Here is a 16496-nt window from a genome sequence, read left to right as displayed (position 1 = left end):
GGACATTGAGCCTTCACAGGACCAAGGGCCTCTTCTCCCATTGATGAGCGACAAGACCACCCTCTGCTACATATATAGCTGAAGTTATGGGTCCCTCCATGTGTACTCCTTGGCTGCTGGTTTAGATCCTGGGAGTTCTGGTTGGTTGATATTGTTGTTCTTCCTATGGAGTTGCAAACCCCTTTCAGCTCTTTCAGTCCTTTAACTCTTCCTTTGGGGACCCATGCTCAGTCCAATGGCTGGCTGTAAACATATGTCTCTGTATCTGTCAGGCTGTGGCAGAGTTCCCCCAAAAGACAGTTATATCAGGCTCCTGTCAGCAAGTACTTCTTGACATCCACAATAGTGTCTGGGTTTGGTGCCTGTATATGGGATGGAGTCCCAGATGGAGCAGTCTCTGGATGGCCTTTCCTTCAGTCTCTTTCTATAATAAATAAAATTATACTAGTGAAAGAAATCACATTTCATTTTAAAAATAATTCTTCTACACACGCTCTTCTTACTGTAACCCTAATGTGCATATGTTTTTCACATGATATCCTTAGGATCACCAGCCACCCTGGCTACACTTCACGATGATGCACATTGACTACCTCCACCTTATCCTCATTGTAAGATTTCTTAGTTGTTAGTTAAGCACAGTCCATCTCCTGCTGATTCCAGAGTTTCCCCTCTCCCCACCCCAAAAAGGCTCTTATTTATAACTCACTGGTGAACTAGGACCCCAAGCTCATTTCCCCAAAGCTAACTTTACCTTCATAAATCACCCTGCACTGACACTCCTATCTTTTTTTTTTAATTTTTTTTATTCGATATAATTTATTTACATTTCAAATGATTTCCCCTTTTCTAGCCCTCCCCACTCCCCGAAAGTCCCGTAAGCCCCCTTCTCTTCCCCTGTCCTCCCTCCCACCCCTTCCCAGTTCCGCATTCTGGTTTTGCCGAGTACTGTTTCACTGAGTCTTTCCAGAACCAGGGACCGCTCCTCCTTTCTTCTTGTATCTCATTTGATGTGTGGATTATGTTTTGGGTATTCCAGTTTTCTAGGTTAATAACCACTTATTAGTGAGTGCATACCATGATTCATCTTTTGAGTCTGGGTTACCTCACTTAGTATGATGTTCTCTAGCTCCATCCATTTGCCTAAGAATTTCATGAATTCGTTGTTTCTAATGGCTGAATAGTACTCCATTGTGTAGATATACCACATTTTTTGCATCCACTCTTCTGTTGAGGGATACCTGGGTTCTTTCCAGCATCTGGCAATTATAAATAGGGCTGCTATGAACATAGTAGAGCATGTATCCTTATTACATGGTGGGGAATCCTCTGGGTATATGCCCAGGAGTGGTATAGCAGGATCTTCTGGAAGTGAGGTGCCCAGTTTTCGGAGAAACCGCCAGACTGCTTTCCAGAGTGGTTGTACCAATTTGCAACCCCACCAGCAGTGGAGGAGTGTTCCTCTTTCTCCACACCCTCTCCAACACCTGCTATCTCCTGAATTTTTAATCTTAGCCATTCTGACTGGTGTAAGATGAAATCTTAGTGTTGTTTTGATTTGCATTTCCCTAATGACTAATGAAGTTGAGCATTTTTTAAGATGCTTCTCCGCCATCCGAAGTTCTTCAGGTGAGAATTCTTTGTTTAACTCTGTACCCCATTTTTTAATAGGGTTGTTTGGTTTTCTGGAGTCTAACTTCTTGAGTTCTTTATATATATTGGATATTAGCCCTCTATCTGATCCTATCTTGACTAAGTGATATTGTCCAAAGTATCTTCAGGTCTTCATTTTCCATAGTGTGGGTGCCTCACATAATCTCCCTTACATTTTCAAGATGTTGCTGATCAGACTTAATAGCCTGATTCTCAGAGCATATTTCCCCTAGATGCTCTTCAGAGTTTGGCTTCATCTAATAAAATGTCTCACTGGGTTAGTGGCCACTCCTCAGTGCTAACAGCATGAGAATCCCTCCAGAGCTTTCAGGATTAGTCCACAACCTTTCTGTAATGCCTCATTCATGCTTGGCTTCTCTTTCTTACCAGGAAAGCAGCTGTTTCTGAGCAATTACCCTTTGTTGCCAAGGATACATGTTGGAAAAGATGTGTTTATTACCTGCAGTGACTTATCCTAATCCTCTTAGGAAATGCTGTTCTCGAGACCAAAAAATTATCAACATAGTTTAAGTACACTGTTATGTTAAAACTAGTATTTTAAACAGTCTCTTTATTCCTTGGTCTTACTGAAGGTCAGATTTGGGTTGAGGAGCCTTCTGATTTGTGCAACAGCATCTGGTATTTGGTTTGAGAACCTTCAGAATATTGGCATATTTCTATCAAGGATATAGTAATTGCACCTTCCAAATCTATAGAAGTCAACAAAGATCAAGCAAAGGTGACAAAAGGTCACCTCAGGACTGTCAATGGAGGGGTCTTGTGAAATGCAATTGATGGGTGTTCTATGTCTCATTTCCTAGTACACCACCTCAGGTAACTGTTTTGATTTGTTTTATTTCATAAATGAGCATACATGAACTCACATGGTAAATGCATGCTGAGATAGAGGCATCAAAGCCCATGTCCCTTTTTAGACCCAGGAAAAGAAAAAGCATGGGTAAAGTCTAAGAACTTAGATTCTAGCTCCAGTCTCTTCACCAGCTGGCTATATCTTCCTCTATTGGGATTCTGGGCCCCTTGGGATCATGTGGCAGAGCTCTTTACACTAAATATCCTTTTTTATATGGGCAATTGCTTTTGTGCTTGGATTCTGAGGGTCCTAATAAATCAAAAATTCTCTGGTTGTGGGTGAATCTTTTAAAAACTCAAACTCAGTAGCATACTACCAACAAAATAGCCAGAGCTAGCAGTGAGAGAGCTTTACTGTCTATTAAGGTGAGATTATTTTTTCTCACATAGTATTTTTAGCTTAGGTTTAAGAATCCCTGACTCAGGCAAATGATGTTATATGGATGATGGTACAAATAGCCATGGTGAACATACACAGTGTTCTGGTTTTGAGATGTGATTGTATGTTCTTACATGGTCCATTGCTGTGTTTCATCCTGGCACATCTCTAAGGGTATTGGCAATAGTGAGGCTCCCCTTAAGAACAGAGACAGATTGTGCCCAGACTTGTGTTCTTGTATTTGCCTGTAAGCAACAACAACAACAAAACAAAACACACACACATGAACCCACTACACTCACATTAACACAGACAAAGAGGTATGAATTTAGGGAAAGCTTATGTCCCAAGTATACTGTGGATAAACTTCGGTTGGGTTTTTTTTAGATGATATTGATGATAGAGATGAAATGAGATCCATTATGGTAAACTCATATGAGGCCAGCCACAGCTTATCAGACACTGAATGTCTTTACAGTACCCAATATCATTTATTCAGATTTTTGACCAGCTTGATTCCCAATTAATGTTAGGATTCCGGTAAATGCTTGTGCCATGACAGTATATGCATGGACACAGTAATCTCCATCTTGTTTCCTATGCATAACTCTCTGAATCAGTAGGGAATGACTGAGTCAACAGGGGTTGACTGCTCTAGTCATTCCCTGTTGTATAAAACAACGTTTTTTTTTTTTTCAAAATTCACTTTGTCCTAAGACACTTCATTTTACAAGCAGCATTTGATTCCATTTGAGAATGGAAGATGTCAATGTACCCAGGTAAACAATCGTATAAAAGAGATTTGGGGGACCGTTTGTTTGAGGAGTAGCTAACACAAAATTACACTTGAAAAATGAGCTTCATTAGGAGAGAGGATCTTGCAACTTTGGAAGCAATAATCAGGCTTTGAAGTGAAAGAACAGTACACAGGGTGAATATCATACTTGAGACATTTGTCATGAGGCATACAGAGAAAGAGAGCCTTCCCTTTAAAGCAAGGGAAGAGCTTCATTAAGAGGAATACCTTCCAGTAAAAGAATGATGGCCACCACAGAGAGTGTGCATCCTGGGTAATTTTTACCAACTTGACTCAAATGAGAAGCACTTGGAAATTTCTATCAAGTTCTTGCCTCCATCAGTCTTGTGGCTATATCTTGATAGATAATTGATATGGTAGAGTCTATCACACTATGGAAGATATCATCCTTATACCAAGGCATCTGGGTTAAATAAGACAGGTAGCTGAGAAATTCAGGAAGAACAATCAAGTAATCAGCATTCCCCTGTGGTCTCTGCCTTCATCCTTACCTTCGGATTCCTACTTTGGTTTATCATTAATATCAGTACTATAGTGATGACTTGTAATCTGTAAGCCAGATCAACCCTTTCCTTTCAAGTTGTTTTGATCTTGTTGTTTAACACCACAATGGGGACTCAAACTAAAGCAGGTCTAAAGGGTAGACCTGGTAGATTAAATTGAGACTACTTAAACTTGAGGTGGATCCAGTTTTCCTCCTTCCTGTAAATCCCCTCAGCCTCCTCTTGTGAGACCATTTCACTTCTTTGTTTCAAATGTCAATATCTACATCACTGTCTACCTGGCAACCCAGTGGCCACACCAAGGCCAGTAGTCATGTAGGTGACACATATCTCATTGTGCTGGTACCTAATTAGAACCTTCACCCATACTGGTACTAGAAGGTACTACTCAGTGTACTACCAGATGAGAAACATAAACACCAATGCCGTTATAAAGTCTTCTATTATAATGGTGGCCTGACTGCAAGATATTGTGGTGCTGCAGTGGCACAAACATTGTAAGAGTAACCAATCACTCCATGGTGGATTTTAAGGTCTACCCTTTGAGATGGAACCCATGTCTGACACTACTCAAGAGAGTCAAAAACATGAGAGTAGATAGGCCAGGGACCTAGTGGAAAGTCAGTTGCTCTCCAAAAGGAATGTATCTGTAAATTGATTGCTAATGATATCTTGCTGTACCCATAGATCAATGTCTCACTCAGAGACATTTCCTCCTCAAAGTACATGGGAACACATACAGTGACTCACAACTGGACAATGTGCAGAGATGAGTGATTTTGCAACATTTAGTCCTGCGGGAAGTTTCCATCAAATCCCTCCCCTTAGGGCTTAGGGACTTATGTAGACAAGGAGGCAGAAAATATGTAAGAGCCAGTGGGGATGGAAGACACCAGGGAAACCTTACCTTGATCACTCTGGAAGGCCCAGAGATACCTTCACAAGAGAGTAGAAAGAAGGCTACTGTCCAGGAGATAACCTAAATAAGCAGGACTGTCAGCCTTGAACCACCTAGTGAAGATCAAGAAGTGACTCCTTAGTGTCCCGCGCTACCGTCTCGCCAGCAAAAACGACTCGGCACACTCAGGATCCTTCTGCAGAAAGCTTTAATGCATCTTGAGAGGGAGAGCATAAGCTTACAGAGCGGAGACTCCAACTGTCTGAAAACTCATCTCTTATATAGGCTGGTAGGCCCGCCTAGGATGTGGCACTTCCTAACTGGTTGCAGCTCATCGGCCCATATTACGCCACGAGGTAGGCAGAGACCGAAGGATGGAAAATCACTTCAGGCATGTGCACTGACTTGTTTGCCACTCAGCACAAGTGATGTGAGTGCCATCTTGTAATGGAGTTTGCAGGAGCAGCGGGTGGCTCCCCACACCTTAGAAATTCTAGGAAGCAGTACAACTAGCACTTTGACCTTAACTTAGTGAACCTGAGTTATACTTAATGGTTTTTAGAAATATAACATAGTAAGTCTGTGTTCTTTTAAGTCACTGAATAGTAAGGAGTTTAACATGGCAGACAGACAGTGATTAGTTGGAAACAACCTAAAGCCCAACTACAGGGGCTGAAATAGCCTGAAAACTCAAAAGTATGGGTTAATATAAATGTCTCCAGGGTAGAATTGCTGATAAAACTCTTTTCTAATTTTCTTTAATTTTCCTTTCTCTCTTCTTTTCCCTTTGCTTTTGTATGCATAAAAATGATGTTGTATGCTATTTCCAAGCCAGTAAAGCACATAATGGAAATACTTTAAAACTATTTTTATCCATTTTTAATGATCCCATAGATATATTATTTTTATGGCACTAAGTGAGAAATGGCTGTGAAAGAAGCTAAGTAATGAAACACCTGCACAATGGAAGACTTAGGTAGGTATTGTTAGAACTTGAGAGGCGTGACTTTGTTTTAAATTCTCTGAACACAGCACAACATGTACTGTTACTTCAACAGCTTTTCAAGAAATTTCCTATGTATGTCTGAAGATGATATCTGTCCCTAGTTCACATTTTCCCACTGCCATACATATTATATTACAGCCTTTGCTATGGAAATTGCTTTTGTGTGTCCTGGAACATAATTTATAGCCCGAACTGATTGCTTAGGTGTTAGCAATTAAAAAATTAAATAAAATCACTGGGAAGTAGGTGATATGAAATCAAATGTTCTGTTGAAGAGCATGAATTTAAAAAGGATGATTAGGTAGTATGCCGCACCACCACCCACAACAGTTTTTATGAAGTTAAATTACACAAATCAGCGTTTTCCTGGGACTTTAAGGTATATGAATTGATATTTGGATCTAGTAATAGTCATTCTTTATCTTCATCACAGGGGACATCATGACCAGAAATTGCTGACTGACATCAAACCAAGGCTCAAAAAGAATTTCTAATGCCAGCGTAGGCATTCTGGTCATTATTTATCATCTAATTTGGCTTTGGGGGTTGCATGATGTAGGAGAAACAGGTGTCCAGCCTGTGTCCCAGACGTGACTTCTAACGTGTGTTATGCACAGCTATAAAGCATTTAATAATATTCCTGATTCCAGAAGGCTCAGACGTGCATTCCCACACCTGCTCCATTGCTTCAGCTTTTCAGGCTCCAGTTCTGCGGCAGGCCAGTGTGTCAGCATTGAATTTATGTTGAAGAGCTTCATTCACCTTTAAAAGATAGTCCTATACTTTGAAGTCCATCTCAAAGTCATGCTTATAATCCCTCAATGAGTGTGTTGAATGAAACAATGTTATGGCATGACAACCTTCAATTAACTGCTTCTCTTTGGTAATTCAATGTAAGGAAGTTTTAGCATAAGAATAAATTTAGCCATAGGAATTCAACCTGTACTTTTTTTTATTATTTTCTTCACTCTTTCACTCATTTAAACTGTGAGAAAGATCATCACGAAAGTCCAGTTTGAAACAAGTTGATGTACAACAGATGTGCAATTTTTTTCTTTTTAAGAAGGTATCATGTAATAAATTTATTATGTTTTGTTACATTTTCCAGTTTTCTCTTAAATCCAACTGTATACTATACAACCAACTGCTGCTTCAGAAATAAAATGCTTTTAACATAAAAATATAAATTATGCTTCTTGAAGGGGGCTTAAAAAGAGAGAGGGGTTTAGAGAATGTGGCACGGTGGTGTGGGGTGAGGGAGTAGCTAGGCAGGCCCATGCCCAGACACCTCTTCCCACTGAGGGACCACACACACACAGACATGGTATAGAATAGAGTTTATTCAGGGCAGAGAATGGGAGTTAAAGAGGCAGAAAGAGAGAGATAGAGAGTAGAGAAGTGGAGGAGTGGAGGCCAGCTATGACCACGTGGAGAGAGGGGAAGGAGAGGAGCACCCAAGGGGGAGAAAGGTGAGAGTGCTATGAGAGAGAGCAAGGAGGGGCAAGTAGCCCCTTTTTTAGTGGGCCAGGTCTATGGGGTGGGGCATACCTGGCTGTTGCCAGGTAAGTGTGGGGTAGAGCTTAGACAGAATACCAACACTTCTTAAAAGTATGTACACCTGGAATAATAAAATATACAAATAAATAACAGAAGGCAGTGACACACTTCATACACTAGGCGTAACATAATTTAAAATGTAGAATACACTTTCTTCCAGCCTACAGGAAGGATACTCTGTTGTCCTTTTACTACAAAATTAAACTTATACAGAGCTCACTAGTGGTGGCTTGTGAATGACACCAAAGCTCTTTGTGTACAGTGACATGATATGCAGCTTTTAAGACAACTGGAGAAACATACGCTGGTGCAAAAACACAAGAGAATCAAAACAAAAACAAAACAAAACAAAACAAAAAAACACATTTTGGTAATGGGGCCTGAACTCAGTTTTCACCAGTGGTGAGAGGCACAGTTGGCAAGCAGACCTACAGAACACAAATGCCTACAGGAAAATGCAACAGCAGCAAGAGCAGAAACACAGCACACACACACCCCCCCACACACACACATCAGTCTGGGATAGCACCTAGCAAAGTTCATGCTGCAGAGTTCACAGCAGCAGACAGCTTGACTCTGGGAGGCTGTGCCAAAGCTCTCCTAGCACTGATATTTTTCTGATAGCCTTAAAATACAGACCATGTCAGATAAACTTTTTGCTGCAGCCTGATACTCAAAGAGCATCCACACAGTGGATTATTCTGAAGATGATATGGCGCATCTGGCTCACCACAGATTAAATCCACAGATTAAATCCAAATTTCATGTGCCTCTGTAAGTAATATATACTACCACATTTCTGGTTAAGTGAAGGACTTTGGGGTTAGGTGAGTGTGGCTAGGCGGCGTGGGGGAAGGTGTCCAGGTGGGCCCTTGCCTGGGCACCTCTGCCCCTGAGGGACCACACTCACACAGACATTGTATAGAATAGAGTTTATTCAGAATAGGGGATGGGAGTTAGTGGTAGAGAGAGAGAGGTGGGGGGGGGGAGTGGAGGCCGGCCATGACCACGTGGGGGGGGGGGGGAAGAGCCCCAGGGGCAGAGAGGTGAGAGAGTATGGGAGATCAGAGAGCAAAGAGAGAGAGGAGGAGCAAGTAGCCCCTCTTATAGTGGGCCAGATCTCTGGGGCGGGGCATACCTGGCTATTGCCAGGTATGTGTGGGGTGGAGCTTAGACAAAACCCCAACATTAAGTATTACATAATTTTTTAAAATTACATTAAAAAAAAACATCAACAAGGGCTCCAAAATAATTTGAATAAAATGTTTCACATTTGTTTCAAACTAAAAATTCCGAATAGGGAAGACCTAGAGGGGAGTGAACCTGAGCAGGGAGCCCAGTGCTGCCTGTGGTTTATAAGGGTGCTGTCCGAAGCAGGGCTGGGTCTGCAAGGCTGGGCAGCTTTCTGCTGTCTTCTACTACATTTTTTAACCTGGAACAACTTCCCTCTGCTGCATGGGTTGGTGTCTGCAGAGAGGCTCTGGGAATTAACTCAGACCCCTCAGGGGCACTCTGTTTGTCACCAGCAAATAAGGACAATCCCTAGACACACAAGCATAAAACACTTCACACTTCCAAATCAGAAAGCCCCCCAAAACACAAACACCCTCATTCTAAGCCAAGGATTGACACCTTTTAATTTTCTTGTCCAGAACAACTGAGTTCTTCCTGAGTGCCCTGCATGGCAGTGATCATTCTCACCATAAACTGTTGGCAAAAAGATGGTGTACCACATCCTTCAATTCTGACCACAAACAAGAAGAGAAAGTTGCAGAAACCAGGCAGTGCTAATTGGCATCAAAAGCCTGAGAGCTGCCCAGACATTCCAAGTCCCTTGGTGATACAAGTGACCTCAGGCGAATTCTCCAGAATAGGCCTGGGAACAGTAGATGTATGAGATTTGAAGGCACCTTACAGATGCTATGAAGCTACTGCCCCTGCCTCTGCCCCATGGGAAACAATGGTTTTAAATAAATGTGAGATGGATCTAGACCCGATTTCACTGTACAACATTACCATATATTCCACATACTTTATCTTACTGACACCAGAATGTGGGAAACTCCCAAATCTTCCTTAGTAGCTCCAAGTCTCTACAACAACACTTAAAAATAGTTAGCACCGTGTAAATGCCGGGGACAGCAATGAAAGGGACTGCCCACAGTAGGCTGGGATGGAGACATCTCAGAAGCCCACAGCAGCTCCTTGTAGAAAAGGATGGTGTTGGGGACCCTGAGAAGCAGGACACACATCCCTCTAGGGGACCCACCATCTGAAATAAGGGACTGCCTGTAGTAGGCCTGGATGGAGACATCTTCAGTAGCCCGTGGCAGCTCTTTGTAACAACAGTTGTTCCATTTCTCCTAACCTTAGCCCTCAACAACAGCTGTATAGATTTCATTTGTAAGTTATTGTTTTTCAGTTGGCCTTGGTGTGCATAATTATTCTATTATATCTGACTTTTTTACTTCTTTCTCCTTCTGCTCTGGTGAGTTCTGTGAAACTGGATGTTCCCTGATGTAATGATTGTTAAACAATTAAAAATTGATTTGTGTATAATAAGTCTGTGTATACTTATTACGTGCCTTCCAGATTATGCACAGTCCTAATGGCCCAGGTGCACGCTGTGTGTTCTCATCTTAGAAACGATGCAATAACTGCACAATGGTAATTCCAGATTAACACTTGACTTGCAAACAAAGTTTGACAAAATTATTAGAAAATGAATTAGAGTCAACATTAGGACCCCCCCCCCCAAAAAAGAAAATCTTATTAAAGTTAAGAAATGAGTCCTGCACAACATTTGAGAGTGGTTCCTGGATGAGCAAGTACAGAATATGTTCAATCTTAGATTAGTAAAACTAAGTCAAAACCCTGGGACTCTAGGAAAGTCATCGAGTGCAATGAGTAGAAGCAGAAAGCTAGGGGAACTGTGGAGTTAAGGGTTAACTGGATTCTTTCCGGCCACTGCCTGGCAGCTTTGCCCATGTCTTTTATCATTAGAGCTTCACAAGAGAATGCAAGTAGCTGGCCTCGAGCTCTGAGCTCTGAAGTATAATAGTTAAAGTTTAAATAATGATAACTTTGCAATTATTATTATTTTGGCTATAGGCCTAGGAATAGGGAAGCTTGAAACTTTGGGGAACAATTGTAATTCTTGATCTTTTGTGGGACTTGGTTATTCTTTTGAATTTGATTTGGCAATGATTATACAATGTCTTTTATCTGGTTTTGGAGCATCAATAAAAGCCTGGGGCAAGAAGAAGGCGAGAGAGAATGCAGAGAGCATGCAGCGGCAATGCAGAGAGAATGTAGAGAGCATGTAGACAGCATGTAGAGAGCATGCAGTGAACATGTGGAGAGCATGTAGAGAGAATGTAGAGAACATGTAGAGAGCATGCAGTGAGCATGTAGAGAGCACGTAGAGAGCATGTAGACAGCATGTAGACAGCATGTAGAGAGCGAGTAGCGAGCATGTGAAGAGCGAGTGAGAGAGCGAATGTGGAGAGCATGAGAAGAGCTTGTGAAGAGTGAGTGAAGAGAGAATGTGAGGTGCGTGTGAAGAGTGGGTGTGCGAGTGAAAGGAGAGTGCATGTGGTGTGTGTGTGTGAGAGACGTGCGTGAAGAGTGGGTGTGTAAGTTAAAGGGGAACACACAGAAGTGTGTATGAGCGAGAGAGTGCAAGAAGAGAAAAGCGCACAGGAGAGAAGCAGAGTGCGCAGGAGAATGCAGAGAGTGTGCAGCCTCAAGCTGCGAGCGAATGAGCAGGAGAGAGAGAGAGCAGAGAATGAGAGAGAAGAGAAACTAAGCCTTGAAAAATTGCCTGTCAGCTTGTATCCCAAAGCAGTCTGTGTATATTTATTATGCGCCTTCCCCAAATCCCTGCTTTTAGCTGAGAACTCTGATCCTATGTCGAGGCTGGACCCCGGCATGTAAAGCCACACCTCTCCATGTGGTGATGCAAGAATACTAGAAGATATAAAAAATTAAAATCTATAGAAAATGGCAGGTTATTTCTTAGAACAAAATACTTTAGGAAAGTCTTTAGGCTAAATACAATATAAACACCAGTGTATGTTCAACATGACCAAAACACTCCAGCTTGCAAAATACTATTTTATACACAATCTTAGCAATGGCCAAGGAGATTGGCAAAAAAAAAAAAAAAAAAAAAAAAAAAAAGATGCAAAGCAACCTCTCATCCATGCTCACCCACACTGATGATTAAGCCACATTTTAAAAATTACAAATTCAAAAATAGCACTCTAGAATTTAAGAGTTGTCCCTTTTCTAAGACTCGGTGTTTAGTTTCTCTGCTTGCTTTTGAATCAGTTGCTTGCACAGGTAGTATGAGCACGCTCTCTGAGCTAGATGGTGGGCGTGCACAACTGTTTTCTTTACTCAGGGATAAAGATGATTGGTCATGCTCAAAAGGCAGCTGCAAAAACAGCTTGGGGTCTGATCAAAAGGCAACATGGGACACCGAGCAGTCACTGAAATAAAAGCATCGTGTCCCACCTGACAGGTGCAGTCAGGTTAAACATCAAAGAACTCTTTTTAAAACTAAAGCAAACATGGCCTGCACACTAGCAGCTGAGTTGTTTTCATAGTAGGCACTGGTTTGTCAGTAAATTTTGCCCTTCTCAACTCCAAAATATAAACTTCAATGCACCTCCAAAATGTGTTTTAAGAAAACTGAGCTTATGATTTTCAACCTAGCTCAAAACCTAACCCAGAACATTATCTCTGTATTCGATGACAATCTACAGAGGAAACTGTAGCTTCACCTATTTAGTAATGTCAAAATGCAATGTGATGTCACATGCCCTTCTACTCAAAGAGGATATTTGAGATGAGCTTTGTTCGTAACTCTTTAATCTACATTCCCTTAAGCTGCCACTACTGCTCCCTTTACACACTAATCCTATTAGTTTTATTATAGTAAATTTAGAGAGACTGACAATGCCTCCCATCCCTCAATAAACTCCACATCCATCTCATACAAATACCGAGGGCTATAGCATTTTTAACCACTACACAGTACAGACAGTCCAGTATGAAGCAGTGATAAACAAGGACACTTTACATTTCCAGACTTTAGCTGGCCAGAATTTACCAGTTTGTTTCTGCTGATAACTATCACTCCTTGACACTAATTTGGTGTCTTCCATGATATCACTGCTGAAGCTTTCTGCTTGCTTCTATAGGCAAAGCGGGTCCAAATGAATGAATGATTAAAGGATTCGATGTGTTCAATGCAACCTGATTGCTGCACAACTGTGGCACCGCAGAAGTTTTCAGTTTAAATAATAAATGTTAAGATTATTAGAATATAGTTATTTTATATACATAAATTACTACTTCTCTAGAGGTTGTCTTCTTTGTATGATTAATTTTCAACATTAATAGAGAGAAATTGAAGTACAAATCTTGTGACTACTCTGTGTGTGAGAAGAAAGATAATGATTTAAGGAGACATAGTATTTAATGCTGGAGACACAGCTGGCCCATGCACGGCCACTGTTTCCTGAGTTAGCATTTCCTGGTCCTTTTTTTGAATCTACACTTAAGTGTAGGGAAGATACCATCAAATAAAAACATTCTGTATAATTTCTGAAGAAACCTTTTTCATTCTTAAGGGAGGCAATTTCATTTAAAGGAAAAACCTGTCTATATATATCACAGTATTTTAGGTAACAACTGGTACATAAATGGATAGGCTTTGTCCCTGTACAGTTAAGTAACTGACTACCTAATACATGTCCTTTCTGTATCATGGTACATTTTCTATAGCATTTATATAATCAGGAGAATTTTTGTGGTTCATCCACTGATTATTAGTCACATATTTTTCATTGGGTTTTGTGTATGAGAAGAGTGGTTGGTGTGTTTTGTCCTCATGACTTAGGTCCTGGAAACCTGGCTAGTGTTGGTGAGAGAAGGAAGAAAAGACAGTCACACAGACACATGTACTTAGAGTGAAGCTGAGGTCAGGTTGGGCCCTGTACCTCTGCAACCTGGGCTGTCAGTACAATTACTAGCTATATCCTGGGGTGGGGGAATCTAGTCTTGGTAACAGATCTCTGTAAGAGAGCAGTCTTAGGTCATAAAGATGTAGAATGTGAAGCTGCAGTTGCTAGTCTCTGCACAGATCAATTGTTCATTAGCACTCATACTTGGCCTCCTGAGAAAAGGTTGTCATTTCTTTTGAGCCTGGGTAATTACTTTGGTTATTGTCCCATGGGATCAAGGCCTTGGCATCCTCAACGTTGCCTTGCTCATTTAAAATATTCTTTCAACTAAGGACTTACCCAGGCTTCCTCTGTTCCCTACATAATGCTTCTCATGTTAAAACATAAATGTTTGGTGAGGCCCATTCTTCTTGTCCTTCAACAGTCTATCCCAGGTTACCCCTTGTGATTCAATTAGATTGAAGTTTTAACCTGTTATGTCACTTCTCCCCATCCTCCACCCCACCCCCATGTTTATGCACCTATGTCTCTGTAAGTAGCAGCTGAATATTAAAACATTCTAAGAATCTTTCCTGAGTGTGGATACAAACCCTATAACCCTGCCTTCTGCAGCCTGTTCTTTTTGGGGAGATGAGTAAGTTTTCTATTTCCCTTTCATATCCTTTACATTTTGAATAGTTCTAAACAATGACATATTTTTAAAAAATACTTATTGAGGGTTTTCTTGTAGTAAATACTATGTGATGCAATTTACAGGCAACATATCATTTCAGATCTGTCAAGAGCTAGAAAATATAATTATCACTATGTGCCAGTGGAGGCTATTTAAGCAATTTAAGCTGATCAGCTTTAAAAACAGAGTCAGCGAGCTGGCGCCCTTCAGGCAGCTGCCCTCCTTACTAGCTTGCCAAGTTGTTCCATCTACTCTTTCCTTTCCTGGAGTGACCTTATGTCTTCCTGTTCTTTGTCTTTGATGCTAAACTTCTACTCCTCCCTGCGAGCCAAGACTAAAACACAGTCTACTAACCATGCTTCTAGACAGGATTCATGCCGTCAGTTTCTGTATCTATAATATTGCTCCCACCTTTTATAGGACCTATTGCATTTGTAGTTTTTCTGCCTAGATGTTTCTCTGGGTAGATTTTTAACAATTCTGTGATGTTTTTTCATAACGTGTATGAAGTTATATCAAGAATACCCTGGGCTGAAGAGATGGATAAGAGGTTAAGAGCACTGACTGCTCTTCTGAAAGTCCTGAGTTCAATTCCCAGCAACCACATGGTGGCTGACTGCTCTTCTGAAAGTCCTGAGTTCAATTCTCAGCAGCCACATGGTGACTCACAACCATCTGTAAAGAGATCTGACTCCTTCTGAGTATCTGAAGACAGCTATAGTGTACTCACATAGTAAATAAATCTTTAAAAAAATAATAAACTTTAAAAAAGAATACCCTGTGCGTTTATTTGAATAGGAGGTCCAAGTTGCTCCTGGACCAAAGACCTTGCTATTGAGAAGTGGGGCAGTTTTCAGCACAAGTAGTATTGTTGAAGGGAGAATATGACCACTCAAATATATTCATTGAAAAGCTATACCTGGGTGTAGGTACTCAAGTGTTCTTTTTAAGTTTGAAAAATAAACAAAGAAAAAACAAAGAAATCACTGTTATTGTAATAGTGGTTTAAGTTCTGACAGGTGACCCAACAGTGTAGAAACTGGGTAAGATCAAAGAACATAAGGTTGAAGACATCAAAAGAGCCACAGTTTTGTGCAGACTCATTGAACCAAGGACTGAAAAAAAGCTAGACCTTTCAGAGTACTAAGCTTGGACTAGGGATTTGTTTATTCCAGGGCTGGGAAGCATATGGCTGGTTAATTGGAGGCCACAAACATTCTGGTCCTAAGTTAGCATAGTCAGTTGTTTTTAACATCTTTGTTTGCACTATCTTTTGGATAAGTGAATATTTTCTTTGGAAGGTTCCATAAACTTTAGGACGTATTATTTAGTAGGAAGCAGGTAACCAGGGACTTATCTTTGTGAGTTAGATATCACGCTGGCCTCTTCTCTCCATTTTCTCTTCCTATCTACCATGGTCTGAACTGCTAAAGTCTGCCACATTCTGTCCATTATGATGGAGTGGCACCTGAAATACTGAGTGAAAACAAATACTTCCTCTACTGAAGTTGCTCTGTTAAGGATTTTTGTTACAATGATGGCAAAAAATATAGATCACTTTTTCCATCTCACGGTGGAGATTGAGGCTTCTGACATACACCTGGTTACACAGAAAAGGAGCATAGCTGATTCTGTTTTCCTACTGAAAGGTCCTTGACTAGAGAACACTAAGACCCCAGCGGAATAATGAATTCTTTCAGAAAGCCTGGCCAGACTTGACTTTTACTTTCCTTTTCTCTTTCTCTTTCTCCTCTCTCCTCCCTCTCTCCTCTCTCTCTGTCTCTTTGTCTCTGTCCCTCTCCCTCCCCCCCCCCTCCAAATATCCAAGTTGTCTTGTATTTTGGTCCCTATCAATATTTCAAAGAGAACCATGTTTAGCATGTTGTTTGTTAAGGGTCTTGATAGAAGGCTGTTCATTTTTCAAGTCTACTGATGTCTCCTAAAATCAATTTACTATCCTCTAAAATTTTGTTCTCCCTCTTTCCTTTAAGAGGATACTTAAAGCTTTGAATGTTTACCCTTTTCTTGAATTTTTCCCCATTAATAAATGTGTGTCTTTTCTCCCAAGTTGCCTTTTGTAAGTTCATTCCAACAAATCCTTGAAAGGAATGAAGAGCTACACAAGGTAGGGAAGAAGAATCCAGGAAGATTCTAACATTGGACATTTG

The sequence above is a fragment of the Apodemus sylvaticus genome, chromosome 4, assembly GCF_947179515.1.
Source record: "Apodemus sylvaticus chromosome 4, mApoSyl1.1, whole genome shotgun sequence".
In the NCBI taxonomy this organism is placed as follows: Eukaryota; Metazoa; Chordata; class Mammalia; order Rodentia; family Muridae; genus Apodemus; species Apodemus sylvaticus.
Note: the sequence above shows the minus strand (reverse complement) of the source record.